This window comes from Capsicum annuum, chromosome 1 (genome assembly GCF_002878395.1).
Source record: "Capsicum annuum cultivar UCD-10X-F1 chromosome 1, UCD10Xv1.1, whole genome shotgun sequence".
NCBI lineage: Eukaryota > Viridiplantae > Streptophyta > Magnoliopsida > Solanales > Solanaceae > Capsicum > Capsicum annuum.
The window spans coordinates 156,708,655-156,731,847 of record NC_061111.1 but is presented as its reverse complement, the minus strand read 5'-3'; positions in this window follow the sequence as shown (position 1 = coordinate 156,731,847).

Sequence of the window (23,193 nt, the reverse complement as noted above, 5' to 3'; positions counted from 1 at the left end):
GACCTATTTATAGAGGATTGAATTTGAATGAGCTAGGCAAAAAGGCGTGACTTTTCACCTCCATTTATTAATTACATTCAAACTGGTGACTTTTTTATTACTGTGGAAAGTTATGACTTAATTAATTCTTTTCAGTAACCATTTTTATTGAATTGTGGCAATAAATTATATATTTGTTACATCAGATAACCCATTTGTGACAACAAATATACCATTTGTTGCAACAAATCTACAATCTATTGCATCAGATAATATATCTGTTGCAATATATATCTTTTTTAATAATCATCATATCTTTATCTTTAATCCAATTTTGGTGACTTTTTATTATATAAATTAAAAATATAAATTCAAAAACAAAAAGGCTCAACTATTCACCTCCATTTATTAATTACATTCAAACTGGTGACTTTTTTACTACTGTAAAAGTTATAACTTGATATGTTCTTTTCAGTAACCATTTTTATTGAGTTTTGGCAATAGATTATATATCTGTTGCATCAAATAACCCATTTGTGACAATAGATATACCATTTGTTACAATAAATCGACAATCTGTTGGATCAGATAATCTATTTGTTGCACATATAAGCTATCTTTTTAAATAAGTATCATATATTTAATCCAAATTTGGTGACTTTTTTATTATATAAATTAAAAACAGATTTAAAAACAAATATGTCGAAGAGTCACAATTAGTTATTAAAATTAAATAACTGTTCTATTATGATTATAAATTGTGTTTATTATTTATTTTCTTATTTTACGAACCATTTTTCATATGAAAAAAGTCATGACTAAAGAATTTTCACCCTCTCAATAATAATAATAATAACTTTTTTTGATTAGGTTGATCCGATATAAAAAAGAAAAACACATACGCTAAAAGGAAAAAAATAACCTATTTATTATTACTAATATTATTATTATCATTATTATTATTATAAGTATTACTATTACTACTTTCATTGGCTGAAGGACAATTTTCATCCAGCAGCAACAGGACCCTTCTCAGCCTTGCTCTGAAGTCGGCCAAATTCCTCTGGAGTTCATCATACTGCCTTCGAAGTTCTTAGAAGGACTCGATATAAATCTTTTTGTACGAATCTGGATCAACCATATCTGGAATTGTAGTAGTAGAATAAACGAGTAAGGAGGGACCTATTTATAAAGGAAGAAGTTAGTCAAAAAGCCACGACTGTTCATCCTTTAATTAAATAAAAATGGCAACTTTTCGAATATGTAGATTAAAAAATGAATGTAAATAAACATTGTATCTTTGTATCTTTATTGTATTTTGGAAAGAAAAGAAAATTGCTTTAAAATAAATCTAACAGATATGTAATCTGTTGCAAAATACATTCTATGTGTTGGATAGTTTACAAAATATTAAAATTGTTGCAACAGATGCATATACCTTCTTGATATTTCCAATAGATAAGTTCTATGTCGCAACAGATTAATCATATGTCATAACAGATGTCTATAATTGTTTGATAATTTAAATAGATGCGGTATTTGTTGTACCTTGTTAGTCATCTGTTTATTCAATTTAAGCCATAGATGGGCTAGGAAGAATAAGGTACGTGCATATGGATGGATTCATTTTCATGTGTGGGAGTTAAGTATCACTGATAAGGTCATCGAGACAACACATAATATTTTTGTAAATGCAGTTTTTAACTGATTAGACACTGATCATTCAAACCAGATCCTGCATTGTATAGTTAAGTTTGATGGGTTCGAATTGATAAGGCTGGGGGCCTTATGATGATGGTGTCGATACCCTGCTATGAATTACTGATGGTTGTTGCTCATGTTTATGTGTGTCAAGTTTTAAGAAGGGATCAATATTTGGTATCATTGCAGAGATACAATAGTAATTGGACTTAACTTTAAGTGTGCATTAGAACCTGAGAAGACCTTTGAAGCCTCACACTGCATCAAACAAGAATGGACAATCAATAGAAATTCCCCTGGCCTAAATTTATATGAAAAGGTTATTCGAGAAGATGATTATATACCAGAAGGAGTCAAAGGAGAATGCCTGCAATGGAAAGAGGAGTTGATGAAAGATTATATCATCTGAGAGCTAATTTACGAGGAGAAGTAGGGTAGAAAGGAATTTCTAGCAAAATCTGGCTAATGAAACTGAATTAAAACATGGGAAACCTAAATTAAGTACAAATATGAAAGTGTATCCAGTAATGTAAATCCATCTATTATTTCTCTGAAAGAAAAATAATGCAGATGGACACTTTTCTTAGGAGTTGCGACTAGGTAGCATGATTGGGATGATCACCTAGATAGAAAATAGCAGAAGACCAAGAAAGCAGCCTCACGAGCATAGAGGGTTGAAAAGATGTACAATAAGTTAAGAAAACTTACGCCAGTAATAGCTGCAGTTAAAATAAGAAATCTAAGAAAAAGCTGTAATTTCTAAATTTTAAATTGCATCCCATGCTTTCTTGTTTGTAGTTCCGATTAGGTCCACTGCTGTTGACCTGATCAGAACTACAAAAAAGATTGAAAGGCAGATTGAGTATCACTACTTTCTTAATAATATGGATTAATTGATTGTGTTATTTTTCCTTAGCATTCTTTCCACATATCTTGGAGAAGATCAGATGCTTGTTGTAGTATGTGAATCCCGATAATTTTTAAGCTTGCGTCAAGCTTGCCGATTTGGTATTCAAGCTTGTCGTTTCTATCTTTGAAGTTGGTATAGAGTTGTTGGTCTTTTGTGAGCTTGATCAGGAACACTTTCTTCAAAGTTATGGCATTATAAAAGGCCTTTAGAACACTTTATTTAGAAACCTTAACTGATACATGGAGGGTCGCTATGTTTGATTTAGGTCAAAATATATTGATGCACACTCAAGTAGTGGTCCAAACAGTTGAATAGCTCACTTTTATCTAGCGCTGCTCAATGATACTTGCTCAATCAACCTTCAATGGATTTGATAAATTAATTAGCAAGGAGTTACATAACTTTTAATCTAAAAACTGACTCTACCAAGCCTATCAAATGTTACGTAACTTTAGGCTCATTACCCTATCAAAACTTTTTCCCAAGTTAGTGCACAAATCAAACGAGCTCAATATCTCTGCCTTTCTGCTGATCTCTCTTCTCCCATATAGAGAAAAATATATCCTCCATGCAAAAGTCTACACCGTCGCCAGAAATTCTTTCCATAGCAAAAGTCTTGAGAAGGAATTACTAGTAGTCTCTCAATATCACTTTTATGACTTTGTTGACGTCTCTTGCAATTACATTGGAATGGACATAGCTAGCAATTGTGCTAAGTTTGGTTTGTCCATTCCAATATAATTGCAAGAGACGTTAAGAAAGTCATCAAAGTGATATTGAGAAATTACTAGTCATGCCTTCTCAAGACTTTCACTGTGGCAAGAATTTCTTGTGATGGTGTAGAGTTTTGCATGGGGGATATGTTATTCTCTATATGGGAGAAGAGAGATCATAAAAAAAGATGAGAGATTGAGCTTATTTGATTTGTGCACTAACTCGGGCAAAGGTTTTTGATAAGGTAATGAGCCTGGAGCTACGTAATGTTTGATAGGCTTGGTAGAGTCAGTTTAGATGAAACATTATGTAACTCCTTGCTAATTAATTTATCAAATCCCTTGAAGGTTAGTTTAGCAAGAAACATTGAGCAACACTAGATAGAAGTGAGTTATTCAACTGTTGGGACCATTGCTTAAGTTTGCATCAATATATTTTGACCTTAAACAAATATAGCAACCCTTCATGTATCATTTAAGGATTCTAAATAAAGTGTTCTAAAGGCCTTATACAATGCCATAACTTCAAAGAAAGTGTTTCTGATCGAGCTCACAAAAGACCAACAACTCTATACCAACTTCAAAGACGGCAAAAGTAAGCTTGAATACCAAATTGGCAAACTAGAGACAGGCTTGAAAATTATCGGGATTCACATACTACAACAACTATCTGATCTTTTCTAAGATATGTTAAAAGCATGCTAAGGCTATAAAACACAATCAATTATATCTACATTACTAAGAAAGTAGTGATACTCAGTCTGCCTTTCAATCTTATTTGTGGTTTCGATCAGGTAAAAAAGAGTGGACCTAATCAAAACCACAAACAAAAAGGCATGGGATGCAATTTAAAATTCAAAAATTGCAGCCTTCTCTTAGATTCCTTATTTTAACTGCAGTTGTGTAATACCCCACATTTTTGGGCTAGTCTTTGAACCGTCATTCTTACATGTATAAGTTACAATCCCAGTGATTCTTATGTAAATATAAGTTTCATGATCCTTATACTAGTGTGTGAAATTCTCATGAGGTTAAAAATGTTCATAGAAATCATTTAGAGCCAAGTTGAGCTAAGATCCTTTGATTCGTCCAAAGTATGATATTTGATTATACAAGGGTCAACTTTCAATGTGTATAACTTTTTATATACATAGAATTTTTTAGCTAAATACCCATAAAATTGTAGATAATTGAATTATCTTTCCAACGATACCAATTTTGTCAAAATCTGATACTCGACCAAAAAGTTGTGTAGTTTTTTGTGTGAGGCGGTAAGGGGTCGCGATAGCCTTATGACGCGAGGGCTACTTGACTCAAATAGGGGTTGCGTTGCGAGGGGCTACTTGACCCAACTAGGGTCGCGATGCGAGGGCTATTCCCCCACAGTTTTAGCTTCTTAAGGGTCAAGGGGCACTTTGGTTCTTTCCCCTCAACCTCAAACGTCTAATGGATGATTTATAACACCCCAAAGGGCATTATTTTCCCATTTTTCATCATCAAAACTCACGTATACCCTCCCCTTTTACCACCATGAACAAAGTTCAACTTTTCTCTCATGAACTCAAGGATTTAAGTTTTGAATTCAATATTTCTTCAAGAATCCAAGGGTTAAAGTTTCCTAGTTCAATAAACCTTTAAGAAAAAAAATCAAGAATGAAGTTTCTTTCACAAGTTCATCATTCAAGATTCCAAGATTCAAGATTTCTTCACAATTCAAGAAAAATTAAGGTATGTGGGAGTTCATCCATGGATCTTTTTTCACCCATGGAGCCCAAAACTTAAATTTCAAGTTTAAAGTCATGATCTTTACATGTTCCCATGAATTTTGTTTATAAGTTTTCATGAATCTCAAGCTTACATCATGTTTCCATGAAATTGTGGGTGATATTAAACCTCACATGTTTAAATGGTATTGTTTGCTAAATTTATATCCTAAATTGTGATTTTAGAGGTGGAATCATGCTACTGCTACTATTTTAACTATACCCATGCTTAGCCTAAACCATGAATTACAAGTGTTTGATGAAATGCCTACAAGAATGATTTTGAATAAAGGCTTACATATCATGTCCTTAGAATTTTAGTTCGATTCCATGGTGGATTCTATATTCAAGATGATTAGAAATATTTCCATGCTTTAAGTTCATGTTTTTCACATGTTTGATCCTTATATGTTGTGATGAAATGCCCATGTCCTATTCAAGTGAATTTCATGTAATTTCCCCAATTCACAATTTTGGTTATGAAACCATGCTATGGTTCCATGTTTAAGATATTACCATTTCCAAGTATTAATCTCCATATGCTTGATAGAATGCTCATGTGAATTGAATAAGGTAATCATGACATGTTACCATGTGTTCTCATCTATGTACAAGTCCATAACCTCTAAGTGTTTGACAAAATATCTAAATGAAAGCATTGTTAACAATTGACTGTTGTTATGCTATTATGATCATGCCATGCTTTACTTTTATGCTATCGAGTCCTGGGGTATTTAATACTCGACAATTTAGTTGCTTACCTAGAGCCAGTGTTAGTTATAGAATAGTTTCAATCATGTCATGACCAGTAGTATTCTCAGTCAGTTATAGAACTCAATAGAACTCAGCTAGTTACAGAACTCAGGAAAACTCAATAAACTCAGTATTAGTCCAGTCCAGTTTAGTATTTAGTTCATTTCTCAGTAGTATTCAAAATTTAGTTCAGTCTTCAGTAGTATTCAGTATTCAGTTCAGTCCTCAGTAGTATTCAGTATTCAGTTCAGTCCTCAGTAGTATTCAGTATTCATTTTAGTCCTTAGTAGTATTCAGTATTTAGTTTAGTCCTTAGTAGTATTCAGTATTCAATTCAGTCCTTAGTAGTATTCAGTATTCAGTTTAGACCTCAGTAGTATTTAGTATTCAGTTCAGACCTCTATAGTATTCAGTCAGTTAACAAAATTCAGTAATATTTACGTTATACAACAGAACTCAGTGAACTTAGTTCAGCTCAGTTAAATAGTATGATCAGTAATAGTTTAGTCAAGCCTAGTGTGAACTAGGAAATTGGTTCAGTGTCTATTCAGTTGGGAGTAGGATTCAGCACCGAGTGAACCCAAGGATGGGGACTCACCTACCAGTAAAGGGTGTAATCCTTAGAAGCAATCCTTGTGTTCCAGAACTATGTAGCCAACATAGGTTGAGATATCAAACCTACCAGATAAGGGTTGATGAGGTGTTTTAACCTGTCAGTTGAGGGTTCCATCATTCTCATTAGAGTACCTGCCAGATAAGGGCATCTCTTCATGTGTCTTTACCTATGGCATGGTACTGACACCCTTCCAACTGGGTTATAGGTTGGAACCCAATCAGTTTAGAGAGGGGCATGTCGGTTAGATGATTACTTCCCATATTTGTAGTTTTAGACTCAGTACGAAACTCAATTCAGTTCTAAAAAAATAGGACTATCAGATACAGTCTCCTATTTATCAGTAATATAGTATCAATAAACTCAGATATTAGTTAATCAGTTATCAAAATTGAGTATATAGTCTCAGTTATAGTATCAACATACAGTCTCAGTTACAGTCTCAATTACAGTCTCAATTACAGTCTCAATTATAGTCTCAGTCCCAGTCCCAGTTCGATAATCAGATCAGTAACTCAGTTCAGTTTCAAGTTTGCTTGACCATTACGTATAGTTATCAGTTATTTAGTTATCAGTATTATAGTACCTCAGTTTACAGACTATTTCAAAATCATGTTATACGCTTAGTCTTGTATTCTTAGATAATATAGTCTTCATGAATTCATGCTAGTTACCTCATATTACTTAGTCAGTCCCTTTCTCATATGTATAATACTTTACAGTTTTAGTCCTGTTATTCAGACTAAGTACAGTCCAGTTCTACATAACCAGTATTCAACTTTAGTTGTACTTCTATCATTAAAGTAGAGTTTTACAGAAACTAAGTATAGAGATTCACCATCTTATCAGAGAATGTTTGTCACTCATGCTTTAAGATATTTTAGTTTTCAATTTATTCCAGCCTATTGGTGAGTCTACTTACACTTAGCATGCATGTTTTACGATTACATATGAAATCAGTTTTACTTATTCCATTCACCCCTGTATACTCAGTACATTCCAGAAGTACTGATCCACATATACATTTGTGTGGCTACATTTATCATAATATAGGTACCAGTTATAGCCCGCACATCACGATCATATAGTTATAGATTCCAGCTAGCAGGTGCTGAGTTCTCCTACTTTAGGAACTCCAGACAGTTTCAGTTTATGTATAGTTTATTTATTTTCCATGTGTATTGATTAGTAGTAGTTGGAGGCATGTCTCAACTATCTATAGTTAGTATAGTAGAGGCTTCATAGATGTCGGTCAGAGTCAGTTATGTAAATTTTAGATTCATCGTTCAAATTTATCAGATTGTAAAGCTTTATCAGTATTGTATCTATTTTAGATATTTAGTATGATTATGTTTCCGCACAATAGAACGGCTATTTATTATGTTATAATTCAGTTGCTTAACAGTATGCCAACTCATGGGTTAGCTTGGGATCACTTGTGGTTCCAAGCATCGTGTAACATCTCGGGACAGATTTTTGAGGCGTTACAAGCTGTTATTGGTGCAAGTTTTCTTGAATTACTGTACATCATTTCAACCCTCGATACTTATGAGGCTGCTTTCTTGGTCTTCTGCTATTTTTTATCTAGGTGATCATCCCTACCATGCTACTTAGTCTCAGCTCCCTAGCAAAGTGTCCAACTACACTATTTTTTTCAGAAAAACAACAGATGGATTTACATTACTCGATACACTTTCATATTTACACTTGATTCAGATTTATCATGTTCTAATTCAGTTTCATCGGCCAAATTTTCTAGAAGTTCCTTTCTACCCTATTTCTCCTCTTTAATTAGCTATCATATGATATAGTTTTTCATCAAATCCCCTTTTCCCGGAAGGTATTCTCCTACCATACTTCTGGCATATAATCATCACCCTGAGCAACCCAACCATATAAATTTAGGCTAGGTCAATAACTATATTGGTTTTCCATTCTTGTTAGATGCAATTCTAGGTTTTGAAGGCCCTCTTAGAGTCCAATGCACCCTAAAAGTTAGTCCAATCGCTATTGAATCTCTTTACAATGACACCAAAACTAGATTCCTTCACAATGCCTAACATATAAAGATGAACAACAACCAACATTAAATCTTAACAGGGTATCATAACAATATTCATGGTCCCTCATCCTTATCAGTTTGAACCCATCAAACTTAACTATAAAATTGCAGATATCTTGTTTGAATAATCAATGACTAAATGGCAAAAACAACAATCATAAAATCAGTGTACTCTATATATATTTTCACAATAATATTATCAGGAATACATACCTCCCACATATAAAGTGGTTCCTTCTACAAGCAATTTATTCCTCTGAACCTATCTTTATTGTAGGCTCTTGTGTTGGTCGGGCAAAATTTGATCAACTTTTATTTCCTTAATCTACAAAGAATAGGAAAAAATTAATGTCAAACAAGAAAAGAACAGAAAGAACATTATTTGTTTATTACAACAGATGTGAAGTTTGTTCAACAGATCTAGAGTCTGTTGCAACAACAGATATGAAGTCTGTTAGAATACATCAAACTAGCCTTGCTAGTAGTTTGACTTGTTCAAATAGTTGCTCTGTCTGTTGCAACATCAACAACAGCATAAACTACAAAGAAACAACAAATAAAAAATATCAACAACATTATTTATTCCAACACCATCAACAAAAAAGAAACAACATCCTTTATTCCAACACCATCAACAACAACACATAATAAGTTCCATCAACACCAACCATACCAACATCAATAACAATAAAACAAATAAAATACATACAAAAAATGATACTGCTAACAAGGCTTTTAAACTTCTCCCAATAGATGACTTTTTTTGCTTATTGTAATAAAAATTCTCGGCTCATTTATTCAACACTTAAAAATTTCTTTAAATTTTATAAATAAATATGATATGGGTAAATGGTAATTAAATAAAAAACAGATGTAAATAACTTGCAAAGAAGAAGATGTGAATGAAAGAGCAATAGTGAACCATACCTTACTTGCAATGTCAAAAAGGGATCAAAACAACAATTTCAGTCGAGGAAAGATATGGATCGATTTAGATCCTAAAGGATCTTTATGAGAAAGAAGAGAAAAAAGTGAGAAAAAAGGTTGTGATAACCCTAAAGAGGAGAGAAAGAAAACAAAAAAAATGAGAGATGAATAAAATAAATTTAGGGCTGAAGGAGACATGGGCAAATATTCATTAATTAATATTCATTAAAAACTTTGAGGGGCACGAGGAAGACGAGTGACATTGAAAAGACAAGACAAGACTACTAATGAGATTTTTGAGTTATTCAAGAAATATTTTTTATCGTCTTTAGTAGTACTATTTTATCTACCTTTTCTTCCTTTGTACAGAAGCTTGCTTTAAAATTAAAAAAAAAATTCAAACAGATTATCATCTATTGCAACAAATATCAATATCTATTTGAAAAATCCAATAGCTCAATCATCTGTAACAACAAATGCAAATGTTCATTTAATAATTAAATCAAATATGTCATTTGTTACAACAGATATCAATATCTGTTTGAAATTTTCAAATAGCTCAATCGTCTGTTATAAAAAATTTAAATGTCTATTTGATAATTAAATCAGATATGTCATCTGTTGTAACAGATATGAATATTTATTTGAAAATTTCCAAAAGCTCAGTCATTTATTACACCAGATTCTATTGAAATTGATTTATGTAGAACTAGGGATGAATGAGTTCATAGGGCCAACTACAACTTCAATTGAGTCTTTGCAATTGCATGATGGTTGTATTACGTTCATCCCAACCCGAGTCGTCGATCGATCACTCTAGTTGAAAAGATTCTCATTAACTTAATGTTAAACTACTACCTAAATTGATTTAGGTAGAACTAGGGATGAATGATTTTATAGGGAAAACTACAACTTTAATTAAGATGTTGCAATTTCATGGTGTTGGTATTGCGTTCATCTTGACCTGAGTCGTCGATCGATCACTCTGAGTTAAAAATTCTCATTAACTCAATGCTAAGCTACTACCTAAATTGATTTAGGTAGAACTAGGTATGAATGAGCTCATAGGGTCAACTACAACTTCAATTGAGTCTTTGCAATTGCATGGTGTTGGTATTGCATTCATCCTGACCTGAGTGGTCGATCGATCACTCTGAGCTGAAAAAATTCTCATTAACTCAATGTTAAGCTACTACCTAAATTGATTTAGGTAGAACTAGGGGTTAATGAGTTCATAGGGCCAACTACAACTTCAATTGAGTCTTTACAATTACATGGTGTTGGTATTGCATTCATCTCGACCCAAGTCATCGATCGATCATTCTAAGTTGAAATATTTTCATTAACTTAATTTTAAGCTACTACCTAAATTAATTTAGGTAGAACTAGGAATGAATGAGTTCATAGGGTCAACTATAACTTTAATTGAGTCTTTGCAATTGCATGGTGGCTGTATTGTGTTCATCCTGACCCGAATCGTCGATCGATCACTCTGAGTTGAAAACATTCTCATTAACTTAATGTTAAGATACTACCTAAATTTATTTAGGTAGAACTAGGGATAAATGAGCTCATAGGGCCAACTATAACTTTAATTGAGTCTTTGCAATTGCATTGTGTTGGTATTGCATTCATCCCGACCCGAGTCGTCAATCGATCACTCTGAGTTAAAAAGATTCTCATTAATTTAATGTTAAGATACTACCTAAATTGATTTAGGTAGAACTAAGGATGAATGAGTTCATAGGGTCAACTACAACTTCAATTAAGTCTTTGCAATTACATGGTGTTGGTATTGAGTTCTTCCTGACCCGAGTCGTCGATTGATCACTCTGAGTTGGCATGATTCTCATTAACTTAATATTTTAAAATCTATAACTTTTAAAATTTTAAAAATTAATTAATGTTGAAAAAAAGATTTTTACTTGTATTATCTTTGAGAATGGGTTAACAATTTTGAGTTTTGATGATAAAAACATAGGAAGCACCTGAGAAAACCCTAGTTTTTATTGTAGTATTTTATTACCTGTCGTGGTATTGTTGGATGGTGTTTGTGGTGTTGTTGGTGGTTGTTGTTGGTGGTGTCGGTATTTGTGGTTTTGGTGGTGGTGTCAGTTCTCTTGGTGTTGGTATTGGTGTCATTGGTGGTAGTGTTGGCGCACTTGGTATTGTTGTTCGTATTGGTAGCATCGGTGGTGGTCTTGGTGCTCCATTTGTTGCAACAGGTGGAAGATCTATTGAGAGATATTAAATAGGTCTTCAAATAGATTCCCCATCTGTTCCAACTGATGGGTTATCCGTTGGAGTATGTTTTTTTGTAATGTGGCATATAATAATTTATTGAAATTTTTTTCACCTTTTTTTTAAATTATGCAGACATTAAATATTTTGTATTTTTTGTTTTTCTATTGTTTGTAGTTAAAAGATGTCCCCAAAAAAAACGAATCTGAAACTAAAAGTGGATCAACTTCTGACCACTGAACAAAAGAGGCTATAGTACAGATAGATTCAGAGGAACTTCCTGAACAATCTCAGTCAGGACAAAATGAAACTGAGGAAAGTGAGAACTCCTTCTCACCAATGGGGCATGAATTAATATCAAATACCCACATTGATCCTATCAAAACCATTAGTATCGACAGGTTTCGAGTTGTGATGCCGATGGATCGCCCTAAAGAAGTAACTGGTGATCTTGTACTTAAATGTTAGTTGGGGAAATGCTTTGATGAATTTAGTATTATTATGAAGAATGAAAACATAGACGGACTTTGTAAGAGGAGCTGTTTTGTATACTTTCTTAAGCTGCCTGAGGACCGCACTCTCAGTTTCCAAATGAGCATAGTATATGATCTTCTCAAGCACAGGATCAAGTACGCGGGGGATGATAAAGATTCGAAGGAGAGAGAAAAAAATATGGATGAAATATGGATCAACTGCTGTGGCATGCCGGTTTATTTGGGATTGAAAGAGTTTACCATAGTGACATGCTTGAGATGCGATTATCCAGAAATACCTTTCATCAAGGAAATACCCTCCAACAAACGCAAGGAAAAAAAGATGGGTTGTTGGGCATTGTTGGATGACGTAGCTACAAAGTGGGGGATTTGATGGCAGATCTTGAGGATGAAAACATACCAAAGCACTACAGGGAGAAATTGTGCTTAGTTTGGTTTGTCCATTCCATTTTATTGGCAAGAGAAGTAAAGAAAGTCATAGAATATGATTTGTTGACATTTGCTGATGATTTTGAGAAATTTAACAATTGGCTGAAGCAACATCCAGAAGAAGAGCAGTTAGGCAAGGTCAGCCTAATGTTGAAGCTCTCCGTGACCAACCTACTGCATAGATCCACATACTTTTTCTGGGGGTGTTATTGGTAGAGTTGTTAATGATGGTGGCATCTATCCTGATGCTGCTACTTCCAGTCATGATTATGAGCATGTTGGTGCTCAGGAAAAAATAAATACATTTGGAAACACCTCTTCCACAAGTCCCTCTCACCCCTCTTCACCCTCATGTTCTCATTGTAAATGCAAAGTGTGCAAGGACAGAGAAGATAAACTCTTTGAAAAACTAAAGGCTATTTCTGAAGCTGTCGATGAGTTGAAATCTAAGAGGGGTGTCATACCATCTAAAAAGGTGAGGGAACCATACACTCCTACAATGACTGTTAGGAGGAAGAAAGAAACAATTATCCAAGTACTTTTCAATTGAAAATCCAAAAAAGTTGCAACACCTCCCGCTTCAAGAGTTGTTGAAGTTCAGAAGCCACTGAAGAAGGTGGACATATATGCGGCACTTGGCTACAAAGAGAAGAAGTAACTGTAAGAAATCATGACTTACAAGATGAAGGTTCCATAAGAATACACCATGTATTCATTTGACGCCAAAGACTTATCGAGTATGATAAATATGCGTGAGTGGTACATGGACTATGTAAGTTTACTTTTGCAAACCTAGACTTCCTATCTACTCCATGAATAAGAAGCTATGCAAAAAATGTGTTATCTATTACAACAACTGGGTATTCTATTGCAACATAATACACATTTGTTGTATAAGTTGCGTTAGCTGGGTAATCTGTGAACTGATTCAGGGAACCCTCTACAATAGAATCTTTCCACTATGTTTTTCTTCTTTAAAATTACCAACCTATTTAAAAATTATCTTCTTATACCATATTATGTTGATAAAATTCTCTGCCTCATGAGGGGCAGGCATTTAGCATATGCAGATGCTTATGATGCTGTCGATAGGATAATGGAGTTCAACTTCTACAATAATTTCAAGAGTAGGTGCGATACTCTCCATAGTCAAACTAGTCCTGGTGGCCATAGAATTGATTAGTTAGTTTCTACGTTCGAATGGGAAGAAGACATGATTGACTATGTTAGAGGAAAGAGGCCATATCTTCACGGAAAGAGCTAGACCAAGGCAAAGAGAATCCTTGCAGTCATGAACGTGGAAGTCAAACATTTTCTCATTGTTGAGATACTACTCGGCGAGGAAAAGATTAAGGTTTATGACTGCAACTTACCTGTCTTCAAGGAGGCCAAGTTTTTAACCACGTGCAGCCACTCTTGAAGTTGTTCCTCAAATTGTTGACACAGAGTAAGCTGATGGATCATTTGCCGGTGGAAGTCTTGATGGAATAATGGGATTTTAAAGGTCAAAACAAGGGCATGCAGCTTCAAAAAGATAAAATTGGTGTCGTGTGTGGGCCGTACTCGCTTGCATACATAGAGTGTTTGCTGATCGACACAAAAATAGTCGGTATGTACTACGCCATTGTGGAAAAGATGTAAGAGTTCTATGATTATGGGGTACTAACTAGATGGTTGGAGTCCGTGTATAAAGAATAATATGTACAAAGACAGAGATGAAAATGTAAACAATTTTTTATGTCAAGCCACTTCACTTCACTTTACATTGTAGTGGCAATTTTTTTTATGTCTGACGAAAGTTAAATTTTTATAATGCAACGAATTGTCTATCTATTGTAACAGATATCATACCTGTTGTAGCAAATTGATTATCTGTTGTAATAGGTTGGTCATCTGTTACATTATGCAGATGTTTCTATCTTCAGTCTCAATAGATATATAATCTATTGCAACATATAATCTATCTGTTGCAACTGATGGGTAATTTATTGAAATAAATTTAAAAGTAGGAAGATGTGTTATATAATTTCCAGCAGATGACCTACATATTGCAACATATGTCTAAATCTATTTGATAAGATATGCCGTCTGTTGCAGCAAATGTATTATTTATTGCGATATTTGAATCTAGTTTAAAATTTCAATTGACAATTTCAAAACTAAAAAATAAATTATATTCATAGACAACATAAAATAAATTAAAGCCTTTGGAAATTACATGAAATAACTCAACAAATAAGTGAAATGTAAAAAAATTATTATGGGTACAAATGATCTACTCTACAAATAAATCAACAAGTTAACCGAGGAGGATAGGTTATTACATTGATAGACTTAAGATATAAAGATCTTCTCAATACGGATAATTTGTTCTTCATCTGGTGCTACGAAATTCAGCTTTGGTCGTCGTGGATCTTTAATGTCGCTTGCGCTCGATTTTTGAGCTTTCGCTTCTTCGTATTTCCATAAAAGAGAAGCATATCTTTGGAGGAGTTATTTGGAATCAAGTCCATCATTTGGTACTTGTAATCCATCGTTCAAATACTCGGCGTAAGCGGCAACAAAAAAATCGCAATCCCTGCATTTTAAAAAATTAGATAATCCATATCTTACAGTTCATACAAGCATTGTGAAATTTATGCAATGAAACTAAATCATGATACTTATACTTACAGGCTACCAATGGTTTGTTGAGCAATTCCTTCAACATGCTGTACATCAAATGGATTACCTATTTTATCCCAGTATACTTCAATCGTCGACCAATCAGTACGAACCTTTTGGTCCAAAAAGCCACTCATATAAAGGTAAGTAGGCTATATTTTGGCCAGTTTTTGTATCTCATACGATGACCCAAAACGTCTCCTTCGCGACATCGAGTTATAAAATCGGATGTGCCTCTCTTTTAGAATGATGACAGCCAACACCCAATGGAATTCATCACCACAATTGATTGGGATGTACACTTCGTCGACCAAATGTCAAGGTAAGCCAGCTGGAATGCTAAAACTTTTGATGATGTTGATTAAGTATTCCTCATTTCGGGAAACTTCTGGCTGTTGTTGACAATACCTATCGTAGGCATTATTGATGTAAACTTTGAACAAATAATTTTCTATCGTATATTTGTAATGTTCTTAAATTTGCAACCTGGTCTTCTTTCGGAGGTGGTAAAAAATGACATCAATGTGTTGCACATATTATCAAACATTTCATATTACGGGACAAAAAAAATTAATACACAGATGCAATTAAAAAGAGTATTAATTAATAGTAATATGTATGGCATTTAAACCTCATCATTTCAGCAAGTTTGGGGCTGTGACAGCAAATAGAATCAATTCTTCATTCTAGGATGTGCAACAACAAAGTCGAACATATCAAAACCAAGACTCGATTCGTTCACTTTTTAGTGTTTGTCCTTTTGTTTCTAAGTGATGATTTATATGTTTTAATGTCATATTTTTACAACAAGAATTGTATCAATCAATATCTTTAAAATTGATTTATATACCTGCTGGAGTGATGCTTTAACAACCCATCGGCAATCCATTCTGAATATTCGTTGATCAACTTCGTTAGTTTTTTTAGCCTCATCCGAGATGTCGAACCCTTCAAATGGGTAATTCTTCCATTCTCTAGAACTGATAGGCTCTACTTTTTCTTCTTCTTTGGAAGCAGTTGATGGACTATCAACTGTGATATTATGCTCTTCAACAGTAGCTTCTACTGTGATATCCACATAGAAAGCTAAAATTTTCAATGCTAATTACAGATATACAACAGATTGTCTATCTATTACAACATATGAGTCTTATGTTATAATAGATGAATCACCTGTTAAGACAAATTCGAACAAGTAAAACAGAGCTGTATGATAATTTTGAACAGATGACCCATCTGCTGCAACATAAGGCTCATCTATTAGTATAAATTAAAACAGTATGAAAACCTGTTTGATTTGCTGAAACAGGTGGATAATTTTTATTGGAATATATGATATACATTCACCTTCTTTAGCTCTTGCTACTCTCTTGTAGCCCTTGTACATTGAAAAATGGTGAAAGACAAAGACAGAGGCGTTGTAATTTTGCTTTTTTCGATGCTTGATGATGCCCTAAAAATATCTTTCCTTCTCCTCTTAGCCACCTTGATCTCTAGTGGAGTGTATGGATATGAAATCTTCTTTGATAGAATGACACCCCTCTTAGATGTCATTTTCTTTACAGAAGTAGTTAGTGCATTAATAACATTAATCACTCTATTATGTTTTGCCTTGCAGTCTTAACATTTGCATGCAGAACATTTGCTAAAAGTGGAAAAATATATATAACCAGTATGATCCTAATCATAATGACTTGTTGTTTCAAAAACTGTAAGATGAGCATCATTAGCCCCAACAGCAGCAGCACTACCACTACCACTACCATCATCAACAACAACAAGCCCACCCTTCAAAATTATTTTTTTTGTGATGGTTGTTGCTCCAAAAAATTCCATTTTTATTCTATCAATGACCTTAGGGTCCAATAAAGTTTGCACAGATCGTAAAGTAAGAAAAAATGACATCAACTCTTGATTGGTCAGAACAAGCCACGGATGGACAATCTAAAATAAATCAGTACATATATTAGAATGATGATGAAATTATTTAAAATAATCATTAATTAAATCAAAAACTTGATTAGAATTAGACTTACTGCTTCCTTCGAGGAATTGAAAAGATCAAGAAATTTTGTATTTTTATCAGTTTTGGCCGACAACCATCTCATGATTCTTGGACAAGAAACTTCTTCCTGGTAGTTCACTTTTTGTCTCAAATAAGGAATGACTTCAAATGCCCAAGCCTATAACATAACACCAATAAATCAAAAGTATTATTGAATAAAAAAATAAATCATATCATAATAAAAGAAATATTTACCATGAAAGCCCATGAAAAGCCATACAAGTTAACTTTTTTTGGCGTTAACGGAGTCAACAAATATTTGACAGGCTTCTTCAAGCTTTCATAACCCCAAGGATAGCTGTTAAATGCCTCAAGATCCTCAGAGAGATTATTAAACCGAGGCTTATGTTATTGTTAACGTCTCCCACCCAAAGAATATTATGTATAAACCAAACCAAGAATAATGATTGCTTGTGCTTCTTTGAAAGTCTTTTACCTTTCGATGCTTCTATCAAATTTTTATTTTTAAAGCTTGGACCAATAATGGACACCAGGTCATCACGATTACTCGACTTGCCTTTGCCTTTTTTGTATATGTAGGGTGCTTTTTTTAGGATTAGAGTAGGTATAACTTGAGAAGGAGGAGGAGGATAACATCTTAGTCCAGTAACTATGGCAAACTCCTTCCAATTAAAACAAACAGGCATGACACAGTAATTTATCCATACCTCATCTATCTTATCTTTGTTTTCATACATAATCCTACACTTCAGAAGAACATATACCATTTTTATTTGGAAATGAGCATTATTGTCCTCCAGTAAATCAAGATATTGCCCAAAGTATCTTTCCCTAAAATAAGAATCCAATTTTTGTTTTTGAAGTATTTTTCTGAAGGCATCAAAAGATTTTCCCATGGATGACTGAACCACAAAATACTTGTTAAATCTGTGGCACCATCGCACTGCATTTTCACAGGATAACGATCAATGCTAAAGGTTTTGACCAACTCTTCAGTGGAAGGGCTATTAGCATTTGGATCATCTATTTTGAAACATTCCTCCTCCCCGTGTTCATTATCTTCTTCTCTTGATTGAGATAACGTTTGTAAAGCAAGCTCATCGAGTAGTGGATATAGCCTAGCTGCTTCACTTGTTTCTTTACTTTAACTTGATATGATTTTTTTTCTTTTGGGAGCCATATTATCTTAAATTAACATGAACATAAAATAGATTATAATTGATTAATGCATCATTAAAAAGGATAACAGTAAATATAATATGCAAATAGTAAAATAACAGTTCCAACAGACCACACATCTGTTGCACTAGGTATGTTAGCTATTGCAATATATAACAGACCTGTTGCAGCGAATGAATAAATAGTTGGAAACAATAAAAATAGATCACTCATCTATTGCACCAGGAAGGTTATTTGTTGCAACATATAACCAACCTGTTACTAATTCATTGGAAATAATAAAAATAGATCACTTATCTGTTGCACCAGCAATGTTATCCACTGCAATATATAACCAACCTATTGCAGTGGATGAGTAATTCATTGGAAATAATTACAACTGGTCACTCATTTGTGGCACCAAGTTGGTTATATACTGCAATAGATATCCTACCTGGTGCAATAGATAGGTGATCTATTTTTATAGTTTCTAATGGATCACTCATCTATTGCACCTAGTAGGATATCTGTTGCGCATATAAGCAACCTGTTGCAGAAGATGAGTAATCCATTGGAAATAATAAAAATAGATCACTTATCTATTGCACCAGGTAGGAAATCTGTTGCAGCATATAACCAACCTGTTGCAGTGGATGAGTAATCTATTGGAGACAGTAAAAATAGATCACTCATCTGTTGCACCAAGTAGGATATCTATTACAGCATAGAAGCAACCTGTTGTAGCGGATGAGTAATCCATTGTAAACAATAAAAATAGGCCACACATCTGTTGAAACAAATCACTCATCTGTTGCCAAATGAGTTATTAGTTGGATCAATATTATTTAGATTTTTTTTCAAATAGAAGAGTCGTCTGTTGCAACAAATATTTCATCTGTTGCATCAAATATTTCATCTGTTAGATCAGATGGTGAATCTGTTACATTAGATTATTAATCTGTTGCACTAGATGGTTAATCTATTACATTAGATGGCTAATTTATTGCATCCGATGGTTAATCTTTTGCATCACCATTTTTACCAAGAAAAACAACAAATCAACCCAGCAACATCAACACAACACATGCATACTAAGAACATCAATGGTGACCAAAAATCACCAACAAATTGAATTAATAGTTCGACAATAAGAACTACAATAACAACAAAAAACTATATTTCACAGCAGAAAGAGTAGAGAAGAAATGCCAAAAATTAGGGTTTTATTCAGTCCACATTTCAAATTTAAGCAAGAAATACTAAAATTTTTAACCAATCTAGTAGAGAAGTTGGCTCAAGTCATAATTTTTTACCTGTGAAAGAAAAAATGGGACGAGGAACTCGAAGTTGTTGTCATCGAAAAAGTTGGCTCAAGTTCCTCTATTTCTTCACATCGATTGATAGTAGAAAGTTGAAAAGGAACTCGCCCAGCTATTCCTCGTCAGAGCTTGAAGGAAGAAATTTTGCAAAACTATTGGTTGGGAGAGAGTTGAGAGACTGTCGAGAGAGAGACGGTTGATTTGGAAGAGAGAGCTATGGGTTGATTTGTATTTTTGAAAAGATTAGAAAGTTTTAAAAATATTAATCAAGTCCACAACTAACTTAATCAAGTTTCCTAATTATGTTTGACCCTTTAAGTTGGTCAATATCACCAATCCTTCATTCAAGACTTAAAAGACATCTTTCCTTTAATTTTCTCAGGTAACTTATTATTTGGCAAGAGAAAATATGTATGCGAAAAAATTAGGAAAATTAATATTTGAGGAGTCCTAGATACATGGTAAGCAGAGTTCAAATCGATATTTTTCACAAAAGCTATGTGGACTAACAAGCGAAACATGTTTTTTTTTCCTAATCAAACAAGGAAAGAAAATAAAGTTTCTCTTAATATTTAATTTTTTTAATAATAGTTAAAGTTAAGAAATCATAAATTATATGAAAAGAGTGTTATTCTTTTTCCTTATTTGAAATTAAATAAAGTTCTACTTAGGTTCAACCATTACATATATATAAATATCAATTGATGTAAGGGTGTCAAACAGGCCGACCGGCCCACATAATTAAACCGGCTCGTTTTGACTCGGCCCGGTAAGTCCAAGGGCTTTAGGGGTCCATTTCTTGGTTCGGTTGGGTTTTTGATTTGGGCCCGGTTAAGCCGGGCCGAACCCAACCCAATTTGGGCCCGCCGATTAACCGGCCCGGCTATGGTTTTTTTTTTTTTTTTGAAAATTCAGAATTTCACAAACTAAAATTAAAAACTTAGTTTTAATACATTATTAATTTACTATCAAGTATTATTAATTTATTATATTAAGTAGCATATGTTTTATACTTTTATTTAAAGTAGTGTATATATTGAATGGAATATATATGTATGTGTGTGTGTATATATCTTCTAAATCTAAAGTACTTTATATTTAACTTATACATGTGTATATGTTTTATAAATTAGTATATAACTATATATATATATATGTGTGTGTGTGTGTGTGTGTGTGTGTATTGTGGTGTCTATATATATATGTATTGTAGTATATGTTTTATTTAAAGTAATATATATATATATGTGTGTGTGTGTGTGTGCATATATCTACTAAAGTAGTGTATATTTAACGTATAGATGTGTATACGTTTTATAAATTAGTATATAACTATATATATTTATATATATATATGTGTGTGTGTGTGTGTGTGTGTGTATCTTCTATAAATGAGTATATTTAATGTATACGTTATGTATATGGTTTATAAATTAGAATATAACTATATACATATATAAATATTGTAGTATATATATATATGTATTGTAGTATATATTTTATTTAAAGTAGTGCATATATATTGATTGATGTGTATATATCTTCTATAGACGTATATATTTAACGTATCGAAGTGTATATATGTATTACAAATAAATATATAACTATATATACATATACATATTGTAGTATATATATATATATATATATATATATATATATATATTATAATAGATATTTTATTTAAAGTAGTACATATATATTGAATGGTGCATATATATGCGTATATATCTTATATAGGCGTATATATTTAACGTATACAATGTGTATATGTTTTATAAATTAGTATATAACTATATATATATATATATATATACATATTGTAGTATATATATATATATATGTATTGTAGTATATATATTTTTTAAAGTAGTACAAATATATTGAATGGTGTGTATATATGTGTATATATCTTCTATAAACGTATATATTTAACATATACAAGTGTATATGTTTTACAAATTAGTATATAACTATATATATATACATATTGTAGTATATATATATGTATATTATAGTATATATATTTTATTTAAAATAGTACATATATATTGAATGGTGTGTGTATATATGTGTATATATCTTCTACAGATATATATATTTAATTTATACAAGTGTATATATTTTACAAATTAGTATATAACTATATATATATATATACATATTGTAGTATATATATAGGTATGTTGTAGAATATATTTTATTTAAAGTAGTACATATATATTGAATGCTGAGTATATATGTGTGTATATCTTCTCTAGACGTATATATTTAACGTATACAAGTGCATATATTTTACAAATTAGTATATAACTATATATATATATATATATATATATATATATAGTTATATACATACATATTGTAGTACATATATATGTATATTGTAGTATATATTTTTTTTAAAGCAGTACATATATTTTGAATGGTGTGTATATATGTGTATATATCTTTTACAGATGTATATATTTAATGTATCCAAGTGAATATGTTTTACAAATTAGTATATAACTATATACATATACATATTGTAGCATATATATATGTATATTGTAGTATACATTTTATTTAATGTATGACATATACATTGAATGGTGCGTATATATCTGTATATATCTTATATAGATGTATATATTTAACGTATACAAGTGTATATGTTTTATAAATTAGTATAATATAACTATCTATGTATTGTAATCCATGGATATTGTAGTATATATTTTATTTTAAGTAGTACATATAAATTGATTGGTGCGTATATATGGGTATATATCTTATATAGATGTATATATTTAACGTATACAAGTGTAAATATTTTATAAATTAGTATAATATAACCATCTATACATTGTAATACATATATATGTATATTGTAGTATATATTTTATTTAAAGTAGTACATACATATTGAATGGTGCATATATATGTGTATATATCTTCTATAGACGTATATATTTAACGTATACAAGTGTATATGTTTTATAAATTAGTATATAACTATATATATATATATATATATACATACATAGTATGTACATTTATATTGTAGTATCTATTTTATTTAAAATGATTTAAAATGATTTAAAATGAATTTCTAGTTTAAATTAAAAACTTATTTTTAATATATTATTAATTAACTATCATATATATATATATATACATATTGTTGTATATACTTTATTTAAAGTAGTACATATATATTGAATGGTGCGTATATATGTGTTTATATCTTCTATAGACTTATATCTTTAACGTATACAAGTGTATATGTTTTATAAATTAGTATATAAGTATGTATATATATATTGTAGTATATACTTTATTTAAAGTAGTACATCTTATTGAATGGTGCGTATATATGTGTATATATCTTCTATAGACGTATATCTTTAATGTATACAAGTGTATCTGTTCTATAAATTAGTATGTAACTATATATAT